The 17,369-nt window shown below is 38.7% G+C and overlaps 1 protein-coding gene across 8 annotated transcripts in view; it reads left to right on the forward strand.

Moving 5' to 3' along the window:
• VTI1A (vesicle transport through interaction with t-SNAREs 1A) overlaps nucleotides 1-17,369 on the forward strand; it is a 242,718-nt gene that overhangs the window by 179,062 nt on the left and 46,287 nt on the right. Inside the window, exon 9 of one of the 8 annotated variants that reach the window (XR_001556172.2) lies at nucleotides 5,402-5,528. The exons of 6 other annotated variants lie outside the window; for them this stretch is intronic. The gene's annotated coding sequence lies outside the window, so the exon portion shown is untranslated. Of the gene's footprint in view, nucleotides 1-5,401; nucleotides 5,529-17,369 lie in introns of those variants that run through there. One more of the 8 variants, XM_032445447.1, reaches the window with a different exon arrangement.

Raw genomic sequence — 17,369 nt, forward strand, 5'->3', positions numbered from 1 at the left:
ACTCTTTACTTACACCGGATTTGAATGTGCCATTGTTTCTTGGACAATAAAAACATCGCTTGCCTAGCAGTCATCACATACGTTAAATCTTTGCCATATGTGTATTACATTCCTGTGTCATATTCCTTGGACAGAGCCTGGGTAAATTCCTTTGGCTTGAGTTTTGACATGATGGTTGTAATAACTGAGAAAGCTTCCATTAATAACTGGTCATAGCGCTATGTTAATGCTTTATCGGAACGCCGTGCAGTATTTGGATGATACTGATCTCTAGTGTGGGACTCTCGTGCAATTTGTACATTAGATCAAAATTGTGCTGAAGTCAGGAGAGATGAACCATTTTTCATGCTTACTGAAAAAAAATAAATGCTAGAGCAAGTCTGCCTGCAGAGAGAACCAAGGACAGACTGTATCTCTGGCTGTAGGAACGTCTTGAGCTTTACAGGTCTGTTGCTGCTTTGATTCTTCTTCTCTGTGAATTTTTGGCTGCCTGCAGCAGAATTTCCATTGCTAACGTTGTCTCTGTGCCACATAGCAACAGGGGTAGGAGAACAGCCTGATATTTGGGATTTCTTTCTCACATGTTTCTGCAGCTTACTTCTTTTTCTCATATTTGGCTATAGACCTGAGGGTGAGATCACACGTGTAGAATGTGAGCTGCAGAAACATCTTACTCGGCTGTATTTACTGACAGCATTTGAGAGGGCCAAATTGCTTTTTGGTTTCCAGTATCACTTGTTGGAGACACCACAGACTGCTATTCCCTGCTATTTACTCCTTGCTTCATTTGTACAATGTTTATAAATACTTTTACAGATGGACTTGCATTTTATCTACAGGATGTTCATGGCACTGTCCTGTAGTATTAAAAAAACATAGTGCTTCTGATCCAGTGGTTCTGAGTTGAGGGACTTCTCTGTTATACATTTGAAATGCATCAATTATAGAAGCAAAGATAGCTTGACTATGACACTAGTTCATTGTTTCTGTCCTCAGCAGTTCTGTGTAGACTCTACATAATGAAGGGCTGTTTTGACTAAAGAAGATTCCCAGCAGTCACTCTGGGATTGGATTAACAGCACAAGAAACTCCCCGTTACTGACCATGTGCTCAGTCCCTCTTTATCTTTCCACATAGAAGCCCATCTTCAATTTGTTTAAATGAATTGCTGTAATTTGGCTCTGTAGACTTGAGGAAATATCTACCCAGACTTTATTTAGAAGTATAGTGGCGAACAGAGTCTCCATCTAAAATTAGGGCCATGTTGCACAAATCATTGTGTAAACACAAATTAAGAGAAATTCTCTACATTGATGAGTTAATAAACTTGGCTGTCAAGACAAAGAATGGGATAAAGGGGTGGTGTTATCTCTGTCTTGCACTCTGGAGGCACAGCTTGTAACTCACCACAGGTAATGCAAAGATGCATTACAGTACTGAACTGACCCTTGATTTCCTATATCTAGATATGCTGCCTTAATTAGGCGATTCACTTCTATTTTGCAGTCATTATAAGCACTGTATTCATTTCAGTTTGATACTTTGCTAGGCCATGTATGGTCATAGGAGAAATATAGCTACCATTGAATAGAGCAGCATTTCTCTTCTCTTGCAGATGTGTGAAAAGTAGTAAATTTTGTCAAATTGCAAACTACATCCTTGCTACACAACTATAAAAGAAAGGATCATTTTAGTATATCCGTGTTTAAAAACTGCTCTCTGATTCAGCATATCCAACTAGTTTCCACCCATTTTTAGGATCAACTTTGTGCTGAAGTTATAAATATCCTTACACTAGTCATGCTTCACAACTTGGTTGCATTCATTTCATTGGGAAGAGCTCTTTCTTTAGGCTCAGCCAAGTCTGCCATTTTCAAGTGAAGTGATTTATTTTTGGGTGTTCTCTTAAGTGGATATCTTGGATGTGAAGAAGTGACTAACAAACTCAGTAGATGTAGGATATAGACAGATGTACAGCAGGGAATCCAGCCATGGTAAGTCATTACCATCTCTTTGCTGTCCATCACATCCATCCTCCTGAGGTTACCAACCCTCCAGCACACCTGACAAAATTGAGCGTGGGGGTGTACCTTTCAGTCATTTAAGTATGAAGGCTTAAATCAAACTTAACGTTATAGGTGATATAAGCTGAACTGCCAAGCTTTGTGCTGAGCCAGCCCTTCTGTGGCATCAACTCTGCTGCAGGGACAGGAATATGACACAAAGGGAACATGGCAGGTTTGGCATGGCAGAGGGGGATGATGCATTTGAAAAGCGGCAAAGAAGAAATCGTTGCAGTAAGCATCACCAGAAGAGAGCTGTGCGAGAGCTTTGCAGTCAGTAGTACAGCCTCATTCATGGAAACAGTCAAATCCTTTGTTGGTAGGGACCACACTAAAGTTTGTTGTGTCTGGATGCCACACTGCTTCCAGCTAGATGGCTAACATTGGGATGAAAAATCTGGAGTGGGGATGAGCTCTATCTAAATGGAGCTGAGGGAGCCAGGCACAGTTTCTATACCAAAAGCTATACAAGTAGTTGGAATGCTCTGCAAAATGCAGTGCAGTGAAATCTCTGGCAGCCAGTGCAGGTCCTCATGGGCCTGTTTGAAGATGTGCATTGTGGGCACTTCCAAAGAGAGCACCAGCAGTCGTCATGTGTTTTTTGACGCTGTATCAGGCCCAGAGGCTGTATACCTCTCCTGCTGTAATTTGTATCTTAATGGTAATTAATTGAGTTGGGATCTCTTGTGACAGATTGGATCCTCCTGATATAATTAGCTTCAAAAATGTTAAATTTTACTGTGAGATCTGTGTGATTAGCAGGTCAGAAAAGGCTGTTGATGCATTTTGTGTGCTATTGGTGCAATGTACAAGTACTGGCTGGATATCTATAGCAAATATCCAGCAAATATATATATATGTGTGTATATATATATATGTAATTTCCAGATTTTAGGTTTATTTGTGCATGAAAAATAATGACAGCATGAATCTCTTTTAATATCTTACAAAATGACAACATACTGCTACCTATGCTCAGGCAGTGTGTTTTTGTACTTTCCTGTCAGTGGTGGGAAAAGGGAGAGAAAATTGGAGAGAAGTATTAAAATGTCAGTACTAGTTCAAAAGTTACGCAAGCAAGCACTCTTGACCAAGATGTTGAATTATGAAGTTTGATATTCCAGAAAGCTAAATAATTGGAAGTAATGCTGCCAATAAAAGACATTCATTTATTTACTTGATGTGCCCATTGTTAGCACTAATAATGCATTTCAACATAATGAAATTGCCAGATAATTCTTTTGTGACTTTTATGCCGGATGTTATTGTTATTTAAATGAACTCTTAGACTGCACTGTAATGAAGAAATGCATGTTTTGCCTAACATTTATCAACCAGCATTACAGCAAAATGAGAATTTTTCCCTCCAATCATACTGAGGGGAAGCTGGGGGTCACTGTTTTCAATATAGACCTTTTAAAAGCCTTTCAGCAGTGAATAATTATAAGCCACGGCTTCTGAAATTACCTGTATTCACTGCAGGGAGGAAGAAACTTTTATCTTTTGTAATGAAGTACACTGGCTTGTTCAAACTTCGTAAGACTGCCTTAAAATGGCAATTGCATTGTGCTGATTTAGTACTAGGTGGGGTAATAAAAAAAAAATCATTTTTAAATACACAGATACCCCTGTTTATTCAATTTTACTTTTCATGGATTTTGGATCCATCTTGGAAGTAATACAGATGGAAAAAAAAAAAAAACAAAACATGTTGAGCTCTTGTGTGAATAACCTTATCTGTACAAATTGCTGTTTACTAAAACAAGTGTTACTTCATTTTCAGCTTCAAATTCATTTTGCACTTTCATTTGAAGATTGGGGTTTGAAACCATTTTGGTCATGCCAATTTTTCTATCTTAAGTTCTAGAAAAAGATTTTCTTTTTCACAGTTCAAAACTATGGAGAAGATAGGGACTGAAAATATGGCTTGCAGCAATGGGCTTTGGACTTCTCTGTTTGTTGTTAAAAACAAACAGGTTTGGCAGTATTCATTGATATATAGAAACAGCAATGTCACTATCTGGGGAGTCATTTAAAGAAAATGATATACAATATTCTGTTAGTTAATGCCAGGGAAAAAAAGAAAAGCATGCAGCTTTACTTCTGAAAATGTGCGTTCCGGTTAATGAAAAACATTACCCTGCAGCCTCTGTGTGATTTTTTCCACTTGTAAAAGTTGGTTGGGTTTGTGTTTTGTTTTTTTTTTATTAAAAAAAAAAAAAAAAAAAGCAAGAAAGAGACTGATCCCACACTTTCCTAAATGGGATTTTTAGGCAATGAAGAAGCACAAAGATAAAGAGTTTTGCTTTTCAAATGATTTTATTTCTTTTACCTAAATGGTAGGTTTCATATTGGGGTGACGGTTTGTATCAAAGACGTGCTTCCATTCTTAGAACAGTGCAGACGCTTGATATTCCCATGTGGCTCATGTCTGTACAGTACAGTACCAACCTACTTCTGTCAGCATGGCTTTAAACCACTTCATTTATAAAATACAGTCTAGCTTTGTAAATAATATCACTTCTTACTAACCAGAGGTCTAGGTGGTGCCCATGAAGCTGGTCGGACCAGTGGTGCTGTTCTGTCCTTTTTCCTTCAGGATGGGAGAAGAGGCAGTGGGAGCGGCAATCAAAGAGAGAGATGATGTTGCTATTAAAATTGGGTTTTATTAACTCCCTAGTCATGGTGGCTGTATTAATGGATGGGTAACCAAGTAGTTTGAAGCTGTATATGTCTATCACCCAGCTTACTAAATATTTATTAGACCAGAATTTGGTCTGAGTGTTATTTGTCTTTAAATACAGACCATATGTTCAATACTCTCAGAAGCTGATCCATATTTCATTCAACTGTTTAGTAAACTTTCTGTCTTCTCTCCACGTACTCAGGCTTCCAAGCTATGGTAACACACACAAATAGGCGTCTAGAAGAGCAAACACAATCCATGTTATATATCCAGCAATGTTTTTATTCTTTGAAATAGCTAGGACAAGGAATACTAGGCAGCATGAAAATACAGAGCAGAAAGTTCCCCTCTCCAGGGAATTTACATCCAGATGGCTTGGATGTATAGAGATACTTTCTCAGGGTAACAAGTTGCCTTATGTCAGCTGACAGCAACATGCATTTTCAGCAAATGCAGAGTAATTCAGGCTAATTAAGCTCATTCCCCTGTGATAGCCTTTGAACCCAAAGACAGCAGGAGACAACAGGTGAATGGAAGTAGATTGGAAAGCACAAGTTTGAATAAGAAGGTCGGCTTCACAGGTATTAGACTCGCTATTGCAGCAGTGTAGTCATTGTCAAGCTTTTTTTTTTTTTTTTTTTTTTGGTGTCAGAGTTAAGAGGAGGCTTCAGAAGGGATTTAAAGGAGGATAACAAGGCAGCTTTGTGGACATGAAGAAGGAGCTCTACCCAAGCATGAGGGCAACAGGGGAGAAAGCACAAAGATCCTTGCTTGAAAAGGTAACAAATGGGTGATGGAACCTACTGTCAGGGGCTGGCTGGAGGTGGGAGTTCTCCCCTCTGAATAAATGAATGAGAATGGACTGGGAGGGGATTAGGCTGAGAATGCTTTGAAAGAAAAAGCAAGTAGATTATGTTTATATGACAGAAAAGGGGAAACTACAGCAAAGAGGAATAACAATGGTCAAAGCGATGAGCAAAGTAAAATGATAGCATCAAAAATATTCTTCAATCTTTTCCAGAGCTCCTCTTTCAATAAGCAGAAGGAAGGAGCGCATTGTATGGATGGCTTTGTACGCATCCCTATCATAGCCAGCTCCTCACAGTTGCTTTCTGAAACTCGGGAATTATTGCTAGAAATCGTCTAAGCCTGGCATCTAACTTTGAGGTGAAGAGTGATATTGCCTATGCCAGAAGAATGTCCTTGTAATTTATTGTAAGCAAACAGGACTAATGTATACTTTCCTGCTTAGAGGAAAAATGTCACTGAATTCTTCATTCGTTTTCTTTTTGTTGTTGTGACTCTTACTAGGATGGACTTGTTGGTTTGTTGCTTTTTCATAATCATTTAAAATTAGGCTTTAAAGATTACTCAGTGTGCTAAAAACACTGCTTTCATTGTGTCTTCAGATGTACAGTTTTCATTATTTGCTTTTGAAAAAAAAATATTACTGGCTCCTTTAAAAGAATGTTTACTACCAGGCAGTCTTATAGCAAAGCACATATCTATCCTTAGGCAACCATATTCCTCTAAATCTGAAAAAGCAGAACTTTTTGCCACACTGAGGATATGCTGTATTCTTATATGAACCATCTGTTATTGATGCAAAGGCAACAGCAGCGTAATTCTGTCTTGTGTGAGAGATCGGGGGTTTGCTTGACCTCATCTTTTCCCTCCTCTCTCGGTGGAGGCTGTTGGGATGCACTGGTTCTTCCACTCCTCTTGCGGAGCGCACAGCCAGTGCTGCTGCTCTTGTGGCCACTGCCAGCTTGTAGCCACGCTGGTATTTTGAAGGTCATTCCTTAAGTCTTTCCTTTCTGCCTCCAACACAAAAGACACATCTGCAGTTAGTTAGGATGAGAAATTAGAAAAGGTTGGTGTCAATGCTACTGAATGGATGAATTTAACAGGGAATTGTAAGCAGTGTCTGGATATTTGGGTGTCAGAGTGGCCTTATTACTGTCTATGCAAACAAAAGATTTCATAATCAATTGCAAAGCTGTATAATAATTTTGATGTGACATATATACAAGGTTGCGCTAATCACTGGCTGAATGCAGTGTTTAGCCCTGTTGTGAACACTGTCATTTCCTTAGTGCACAAATCATATTAAGCCAAACACTGGCTATAATTTTGGAAACTGGTGGAGTATTCCTATAAAGGAGCACAAAAGATTGTAAAGATTGAATGAGTTCATTGTCTTAGTGACCAGTTGGGGAGGAGGAGGAGGCTGCCGTTCTCTTTATTATTTTTTTTTAATTCCTTTTAAAAATACTTTGGTACAGCTGCACAGACACTGCATATCTTTGTATCCCCACACAGTCACCATGTTAATAGCTGTTTGCTGGTTGTGGTCAGTTAATTTAAAAAAGCTGCCATACTACTATTATAGGTCGCAATAGGTTATTCTTGAATCAAACTGTGCTGTTGCTTCAAACCAACCCCCACCCATGACAAAATTCATTATAGCTCTTTCATTTATGATAGTGTTTGAAAGGATGAACCTGAGATGATATGAAAGGAAGCTGAATTGCTTAGAATTTTCTCAAGCCATTCATCATCTTGTTCCTGGCTTCCTCTTGCTACGTTTGTAGACTCAGTGAGAAGGTACTGCTGGCTCAGGAATGTGGCACTTTAATTTGTTGCAAATATGAAAATAGATTATAAAGTGTTTACTGACACGATGAGCATGAATGGGGTCCTAAAATATATTTCTCTCCTGAAATGTATTTTGTATACATTTTTATTATACACATGAATTCAAGGGCACCAACCTCTATTCAATATGTTGCAATTCCACAAAAATTCCAGGGCCATCCTTGACTCAGCCAATCTCTGGCTGCCTAACGGTGTGTTGGAGGCTATAACTGTGCTCCCACAACTCACTTGCCCTGCAATAGCTGTTGTATCCCAGGCATTGGTTGATGTTCCCAGCAGCATCACCCTCCAATAAGAGCTTTAGCTATACTTTTCAGACTGGAGTGGAGAGCCTGGAGAGGTACTGAAAAGCTTGATAGGAGGTTGCTAGCTGCAAGAATAAGCTGAGCTGGGGCTCATTAGTTTCTACTTCTGTTTTTTATGTCAGTGGATGCCAGATTCTTACAACTTAAAAAACAATTACAAGAGCAAAGGCCAATATTAAAAACAAAGCAAAACCCTTAATGATCCTGTGCAGAGTCCCCTTATTAAGGCCCAAGAATCCTCTGTTCTAGGAAACTCTCTGTCCTTCAGTTCAACAGGCTAGGGAGACAGCATACCCAACCTTCAGCTCTCACTGCTCTGAATTAGTGAGGTCAGAGGACTTTGTGTGAATCTACATTCACAGATCAGCACAGTAACACTTCAGCAACAGTAGGGTGAGGTCTTCGGACCCCACAAAAAAAATCAACTGCACAACACTGCCATTGTTCTTTTTCCTTCTACTTTAGACAAAAGCAGAGTTTCTGGTCAAAATGAGGGAGAAAAAGACATATGCAGGCTGCTCTGAAAGTAATGCCTCCTGTTTTATTATATTGGCTCATGATGTCTGGGGTGAATGTTGGTGGCATGGCAATAGAGGTTGCAGCTCAACAATGCCATGGCCCATACCACTTTGAAGACTGTTTGAAGACATTGCTAGGTCTTGGCTGGGTTAACCTACCACATCCACCAGATAGTCTGATGCCTTCTGACTTCCATCTGTTAGAGATGATAAAAGTGGGCTGTGTTGGTGTCAATTTCCCAGCAATTATTCCATTGCAGCAGCTGCAAAACAGTGTATCACCTCCACTGGTGCAGACTTTTACAAGCTTGTCACTCAAGTTCTTTATCACTGGTGAAAATGCACAGGTGGTGATTGCATTGAAAAAATAGTGTTTTGTACCTGAGAATTTTCTCTATCAAATGATGTTATTGTGCTCTTTGTATCTGATGTAGTTTCCATGGAAATAAATAGGAGGCATTACTTTCAGAGCAACCTACACGTATTGTCCATTGCCTTTTCTCATCTATCCAAATAGTTACGTGGCCATGCTTCAGGGGGCTGTGAGGAATAGATCCAAATGCCTGCTTCTGTGAATCACCTGAATTTGGAATTGAGTGATTATAACAAATGACACTGAGATGCCTGTGTTGGGAGAGTCAGTAGATAGAAAATTCAGGTGACAACGTGATTCTTCAGTCTAAATAGCAAGGAAGCATGGTAATTAAAGGGCTTTTGCCTTTTCTGTAGTGGAATGAGTGTGCGCTAATTTCTTCTATGCTTTATTATGTAAAAACAATTGGTTTGCAGGCTCATTATGCTTGGATAACTTTTGAACTCTTGGAAACTTGTAGGATGAGAAGATGGTTTCCCACCCATTGTCATGTCTGAGCTTGAGGAAAGTTCCTGCACAGAATATTATTTGCTACACACTGGAAAGCCAGCACATTCTTTCCCCATTCAACACATTGAGCTATAGAGATGTAGCCCTATCTCAGGTCATAAGCATGTGTGAGGGATGGAGAAGTAAAATGTATACCATTTTTATCTCACTGTGTTTGAATTCTACACACACACACATAACTTCCAAGTATTATGAAAATGAAAAATATCAGACCAGTGAGAAAATTCTCTAATGGTGAAGATTTTTAAAAGCACACGGATTGCTTCCATGAGGAATTTAGAATGAAAAATGTGATGTTATAGTCAGTCATTAACATTTGTTGAACATTCTACTTATTATTAGTGTTTCGTATACTTCTGGTTCAAACATTTCATGGAAAAAGAGTGGAATAAATGGGGTAACACTAACCAGATGGTCCTGTATGTGGAATTTCTAAAGCTTTTTGTGTACTTTATGTCGAAGATAACAAATCACACAGGTCAACAGCTAGTGTCAGCTAGTGAGAAATGATTGTACATTTTAAGGAAGAAAAGCTCTTGAGATCTTAGTCACATTGGTGTCAGGGATTCAATTTTGTGATTTTCACGTGGAAATGAAGATGCTTCCAAGTGAGGCACACAGCAGAAGAAATGTTTAAAGAGAGGTTTGTTTAGATTTCAAAAACTAGGTTATCTTAGACACATTTAGGTTCAGGACAACTCGTTGCTGTTCGTTTAATTATGTTTCTATTTTATCTTTGGCATCTGTGGAGGATAAAATATAGGAATAATTAGGAATACAGCTAGCTGATGAAAAATTGAGACTTTACAATATTGTTTCTTCATATGTCTTTCTTAAATGAAATTTAAAAAGTCAGAATCTGCAGTGTATTTTGCTTTTTCATAATAACTTCATATGTTTTAACATATTTATTTATTTATTTATTGTTATAAACTTGTTAAGAAGATCTGTCTGATCCATGGCATGTCTAAGTCATCCATCCCTGTAGTATCTTGCCAGATCACTGCGGATCACTGCTGAAATATTTTGATACAGAATTTCACCCAAATAAATAAATAGTATATGACGGTGCCATCTGTATAGCCCAGACAGCTCAAGGGATTAGTAATTAGTTATACAGCCTTTTACTTAAGGTTCATTACTTAAGATCAGACACAGAATGTCACTGCTAGCCACAGGCTTGGCAAGTTGAAACAGTGGTTTCTTTCTGATTCTTGCCAATGAGGTAATGTCTAAGTCATGTGGGGCAAAACAGAAGTAGAAACTGAATTAAGTTCTTTTCTAGAATTTATTTCTCAAACTCATTTTTATGCAATGGCAACCGGGCAACTTTTTTAACTACCTGTTCCATAAGTACAAACAAAACCAATTTCCAGATACATCAACCAGAAATCTTTAGTCAAGGTAATGTTAATTAAACGAGACAGACAGGGTAGTTTCACGTACATTACCAAGGCTGTTGCATCAGAAAAAACAGCAGCAGGCAACAGAATGTGCAATTCAGAGCTAATAATCTTTCTTAAATAAGACCATCTACTTCCTATAGCACAACAGATACATCCAGATAACGATTGATGAGCTACAAATAGGAACTTTCCTGAAAACTGTTTTCTTTCTTTTTCACTAATGGAAAGCTGCAAGGTAGACTTCAGAGAAATGCTTCCTTCAGCCCCACGTGTATGCAGCAGCAGTTGTAACTTTTGATGCAACGTTAAAACTTTGACTGAAGATAAAATAGCTAGATGTAAATAGATGTAATATAGTAGAGTTATTTTCTCTTGTTCAAATCAATCTTGAGATTAAAAATGTGTATATATCCCTGCCAAGGCGAACAATTTGGATTTTCTGCCAAGGGAGTGGACCTTCTCTTTAAACACAGATAGCATCTACCCTTTGAGTAATTTCTCAGGATTGTCTCCTCTGAAGAACGCATGCTGTTAGTGGCAGAAATAATTTCACTTTTGACACACGTACAGTGAAGCAAGGGAGAGGTGTATTCAGTATGGAATCTTTCATAGATTATGCATCCCTAAGCATTTTGCAAAGTGGTGTCATTTTATGGAATCAGAGGTGGAGAACAATAAAAGAGCCATGGGCAAAAGAGGAAAGATGAGCTTCCCAGTGCAAGTAAGAACATATTCTTATGGTCCACATTGCATTTATTAATCATGTGAGCACCAGTGACTGTGAAGCAGAGTGGATGGAGCGTGGGAGGATCGTGCTGTGTCTTTTATTACTTCTAATGTGGTGAATGGTATTTCTTATCCATTTCTATTGTCATGAAATGAGTGTACAGAGTACATTTATGGGTTATCATAGCAGAGATAAAATGAAAATGTTGTTTTCTAGTAGATGTAAGCACACATTCATAGAGGCAGAGAGACAGCATTCATTTGTTAAGGTAGGGGTCAGTAGACTTACCAGGATGATACTTTCCTTTAATTTTGCGTAGCTATAAAATACAAAGGGATTCTCTGAAACATTCTTTGAAAGAGAAGCAGAAAAGAAGTGAAGGTTTCCCTTGTGTTGCCCTAGGGGTTTTCACAGTATATTTTGCCAATAATTTTAGACCAGTGATAAAGATCTGATTGAGAAGCATCGCATTATCCTCTTGATTGTGTATATTCATTAATAGTATCGTCTGTTGTGCACTTGTGTGTGAATTCATGTGTTGGTTTATGTGCATGCATGCTGTGTGTATCTCTGTGTTTAATTTTTGCTTATAATGCTAGAAGTGCAGTTTCTGCTCTATTTTCATGACGTTTCCTTGAAGCACGTATGAAAACAGGGCAAGAGCGTCCCTATTTTGCCTGTCACATTTACCTAGTGTTATATTTAGACCGGAGCTACAGAAATCACTAGAACAGGTAGCTGAAAGTGATTTAGTGTGAGAGCTGACGTGAAGCCAGCGGCTCCGTGTTAGAGCTCCCTGTTTGCTGCCAAACGAGCCGAGCTCATCTGACACACAGCCCGCTGACGTTGGCAGCTCGTCTCTCCTCAGTCGATTACAGCACCAGGCTCTGCTCCCTCATTACCACAGCCAGCACCATCCACCCCTGAGCCACTTGGCCTCTCCCAGGGTTGGTGCTACCATTCACAGCTGCCTCCAGCGCTTTCTACTTGTTCTCCACTCAGAGAGGCCTCAGGCACTGTGTTTGGAGCACACAGACCCATCTGAGAAGGCCCAGTAAGCAGGGGCACAACCAGATGTTGCAGTCCAGTGTTGAACAGTTGTTGTCCAGCAGCAAAAACTCCAGATCAGGAAGAGCTTATGTTCTCAGATCTGATTCTAGATGTAGAAACTCAGTAATTCTGCCTCCGTGTCATATTATTTTTTACTACAAAACCATTAAGTTTGGGAAGACCATCTAGTCTAGGTATCAGCCTATCACTGTGATACCATCAAACCATATCACTCAAACCTCCAGGGTTGGTGACTCCCAATTGAGATGTTTGCCGTGTAAAATCTTGAGCTGATTTGGGCCCTGATCTCACAGATCCTGACACTTGTGCTTACTGTTATATAGAGTAATACTCCCACTGAGTACTCCAAGTCATATATGTAAATGTTTTCATAAAGCTTTAAGACCTGGTGCAGCAAGCGTAGGAAAAGCACACAATCTCAGCTGCTTCTAAGGTTCTGAATCTCCACTTTGAGAGAGATAAAGCAAGCTTTAATGTGAGACCTCTCTGGGTAAGTTTTTAGTATAATAAGCTTGATTTGGCAAGAACAGTTAGCTGAGGTATATGGGAAGGAAATATATCCCATTCATTAGCAAAGAACATAATAATTAGAAAGGGAAGGGACCTGACTCAGACTGTGTGATATGACTCAAAATTATGTCCCCAAGTCATTATGCAGGTAAAAAACCCTGCCACTTGCTTCAGTGTGAGTTTTGTATGTATAACAGCTGTCACAGTCAGACCATTAATCAGCTGAACCACCACACAGGTGGAGGCTGAGAAACCACCTTCTGTGCTAGAGGTTGAATGCAAAAGATATTTTTCATGGGGTCCGTCTGTCTGTGCTGCTGAAGCTGCGGTGTAAATCTCCAGTGTAGATCTATTTCTCGACTGGCATAAGTGAAGTTTTTGTACATAGAAGTTTTTGTATGAAAAAATTCTTCTGTTAGGTATAGAGGAAAAAATATAGATTATAGTTGAGTGCTAGTGAGACTATGATTTTGCTCTAAGCTGTGTTTCTCCTGCTAAAACTGGTGCAACAAATGACACATGTTTTATTTTACTTGATAAATCAGCATACTGTGAACTCAGTATCAATTGCATACAGTTAGTTAGATAAATATAGGTTTTTTGATTGTATGTGTTGAAGTACCCTGGGTTATTTTGCTATTTTGCTAAATAATGTCATTTATCATTCCCTGCTGTGTGTATAATGACTGTTTGTGACAAATGGAGGCTCTTCTTTTCTCTCCTGTCCACCCCAAACTAAAAAAGGAAAAAAGATCAGAATGAGCACATTCCTTGAAATAAAGACACTTTCCACCTCCTCTCACTTTGCATCATGATATGGCAAAACATCAAATGATACAAGGATATGTAATGTGACAGAAAAGGAAAGACAAATTAGAAGAATGCTGTTGGGTTTTTTTGATGGAATTTCTTTTTTCAATTTGGATGATAGTAATTTACTCTTAATTTCTGACATATTCATTTTATCAGCTAAATTTCCTAATTTGTATTATTGCAGATAATTACCAACATATTTATTTTTAAAACTTTATTTCTTCAATTAGAAGGTAGATTTCAGCCTTTATCTTTGCAGGTAGCTGATCCAAGACAGTTTTATGTAAATGGCTTAATTAATTGGTACCCTTCAGTAGAAACAGCAACTTACAAAGAGAGTAATCCTCTTCGAGTGGCATAAGCTGTTTAAAAAGGCAAAAAAAAAACCAAAAAACAACACACACAACAAAAACCAACCAACCCACAATACTTTTCTCAGGCACCTTGGCACACAATTATAAGTTATTTGACAGAAGTAAATGTAATAAACTGCAAGGCTTCTTTCTAAATTGTCTTCTCTATGTAATTAAAATAGCATCAATCTTAAATGCAGTTGCCCTGTAGTCTCCAAACCTACATTACTTAGAGACTTAATTATGCAGAATTACAAAACTTTCTTATAAATGGTTCAACATGTTGGTGGTAAAGATGTGATCTGTGTGGCCTACTTATGAAGTTTACAATCTCTCTCGAGCAATTAATTGTTTCCAAGTGTTTGGTGTGTTGCTCTCCCTTTCAGGCTAACACAAAGCTATTAGAGGATGCGGTGACAGGACTTCTTTATAGGCATCTAACAATGGCACTAATCAGTCCAGGTGACTGCTGTTGCTGCGAACAACAAATCAGTGTCCTAAAGCACAGCCTGGAAAGGAGAAAGGTGAAATTAGGGTATTTTCTCTTTTCCTGCCATGCAACAAGGCCTTTTGTAGTGGAAGCCAAACCTTCACAATATTTTCCCCAGTTGCATACTTCTCTACAAATTTAAGGAGCACTCCCATAGTGGAGGTGATTCATAAAACCCAAAAGAGGGTTGTTCAGATCTCATGTGTGATGTTAAATCTCTGCCTTTACTGAGCATGTCAAAGTGGCCTTGAATCTGAATGCAAAGCCTTTTGTTTTGTTTTCTCTTTGCAAATGTGGTAGAAGTAAATAATTCACAGTTGTTTTAAAAACAGACAGCTTTTCATGTTATTAGTAGTGAAATGGAATACTGTATTCTGCACCCTCTTTTCTCCGCTTCTTGCTGTTGTACTTGTGTCTAAACTTTATTCCAAACTGGTGATCCTGGGGGAAAGGAGGAGGGATGAGTGGATGAATGAATACGTGTCTAGAAATGTGGCAACTTCTCAGTAGAGATGCTCCAATGCTATCCTCATTATTGTCCCATTTTATTTGGCAGAGTGACTCTTTTCCCCTTAAATGTGCAAGGGTTTAATTAATACATTCCAGTTGTCAAACCCAGTTCAGCTTGATGAGCAGGAGAGTGTAGAAAAACTAGATTATTTGTTTGCATCACTAGGCAATGGGGAAATACCTCCTCCATTGGATTTCTTTGCAAGCAGTGACAGCAGTGTTCTGACAGAGACAAAGGGATAAAAATGTGCTGGGAGAAGCAGGAGAATTAATTTGTAATAGATAATTGGATCTGTATGGCAATGATATGAGTTTGGAGGAAACTCAAGAGCAGAATAGCTCTCTAGATTTTTAGGTCTTGCTCTTTTGTCAAAACAGTGTCTGAATACTGTCTGCATTTTAAAGTTTAAGTGACAATATACAAGGGCTGCTCTGAAAGTAATACCTCCTATTTTATGTTGGCCCGTGACGTCAGAGGCGGATGCTAGTGTCATAGCAGGATACGTAGAACCTTTCTGCTCACAATCCATTACGTTTTGTTACAGTGCAACAGATGGCAGCATGTTGATAATTTTGTCTGGACAGTCCTACCACAACGACTGTATAGTCTGGATTTGGTGCTTTCTGACTTCCATCTGTTCAGACTGATAAAAGAGGGGCTGCGTGAGCAAGTTTTCCTAACAATTATGCTATCATATAGTCTTTGAAATGGCGGGTCACTGCTGCTGTAGATTTTTACAGGCACAGCATGCAGGCTCATGTTCATCACTGGTGAAAATGCATAGCTAATGGTGTTGAATACACTGAAAAGTAGTATTTTGTAGCTGAGTATTTTCTCTATTAAATAGCATTGTTGTGTTTTTTGTAACTGCTGTAGTTTCCATGAATCAAAATAGAAGTCATTACTTTCAGAGAGACCTACACACATATCTCAGTTCCTTATTTTTCTGTCCCATCTGTTGTCTGCCCAAAGGTCTGGATATGATTATTTTATCATTAATAAGAACACAAGCAATTAATTTTGCTCTTTGTTGGAAAAGTGGTAAGGTTTCTTTTTTCTTCTCTTGCAAAAGTTAATTTTACTCTTGCACCAGCCTATGAGACATCTGCCTTCTGAGTTTTGCAAGCCCCATCTTTGTTGCTGACTAATTGTGCAGCAGATCCTTGGAGAAGGGCGTAGTTCAGTGTTACAGGGGGTTGTCTCATTCAGTGTAGCATGGGATCTTGAATGTCAAGATTGAAATGTTCTGTTGTGTTATACAGAGACCCAGTAATGAAAGCAGAGTACCATGAGTGTATTCACAGTGATGCAGATTGGGCTGTTGGCATCTGTGCCAGTTCCAGGTTTTTCAGAATTGTCAGACCCACCTCTAAATACATCTAGGTGCAGTAATCAAGCCTAGAGGTCATAGATGTAAATTACCGTGTCTGATAACAGAACAACTAAGAAATGTTGGTACTGTTATTTGAGGGGAGGGGGTTGGGAAGGGAAGGAAGTTTTATAGGAGGATGATCAACATTGTTCTTTCTCTCTTTTTTTAAGGTGATATGGGCAATTCCCGAAATTATAAATCTGGGAGGCAACTCAGTGTAAAGAATAATGGATGAGAGGATGATTAAAGATCATGTTATAAAGGACCTGGATAAGGATAATATGATGGGGACAAATCAGCACGATTTCTATAGCCTGTCAGGTTTCTTTGAAATAGTTAACAAATAATGGATAAAGGAGAATCAGTGGATATAATTTATTTAAACTTTCAAAAGGGTTGGATAAAGTCTTTTAAAGGAGGCAATTAAGGAATCTTGCTAACAATGGGGTAGGATGTAAAGTCTTGTCATGGATTTAAAACTGATTTAAAGACTCAAAGTTAAAAGTAAGATTAAATGCCCATTTCTTACTGCTGGAAGGAGACAATGATGGGCGTTCAGGAGTGGGTCTGGTAGGAATGACAGACCTCAGGTTTTTTTAATGTATATATTTTATTAAATTGCTATTGTGCATAGAATATAATTAGCTAACATTCAGTAGGAAATACTGTAGTTTAGTATTAAGGATCTGTGTGATATAGACTGCTCTAGTGCTATATTGAAAATGAAAAGAAACAAGACAATAAAGTGAACAATAACATTTTCCCCAGAAGACGCTTTTCCACTGGAGAAACGTCAGCTGCTTATTTGCATGACCTAATCTTATCCAGTGAAGGTCATGAAACATGCACCAGCCAAGAATGAAGTTGAAGTTCAAACTAAAATGACCAGGGAAAGTTTATCCAGCCTGGTGGACCCATCTCATCTGCCCATTTGCTGCAGTCATCCTTTGCTGATGGGTCTGTGATCTATGCTTGGCATTGCAGCCAGTCGTCATGCCTAGAG

The sequence above is a fragment of the Coturnix japonica genome, chromosome 6, assembly GCF_001577835.2.
Source record: "Coturnix japonica isolate 7356 chromosome 6, Coturnix japonica 2.1, whole genome shotgun sequence".
Classification (NCBI taxonomy): Eukaryota; Metazoa; Chordata; class Aves; order Galliformes; family Phasianidae; genus Coturnix; species Coturnix japonica.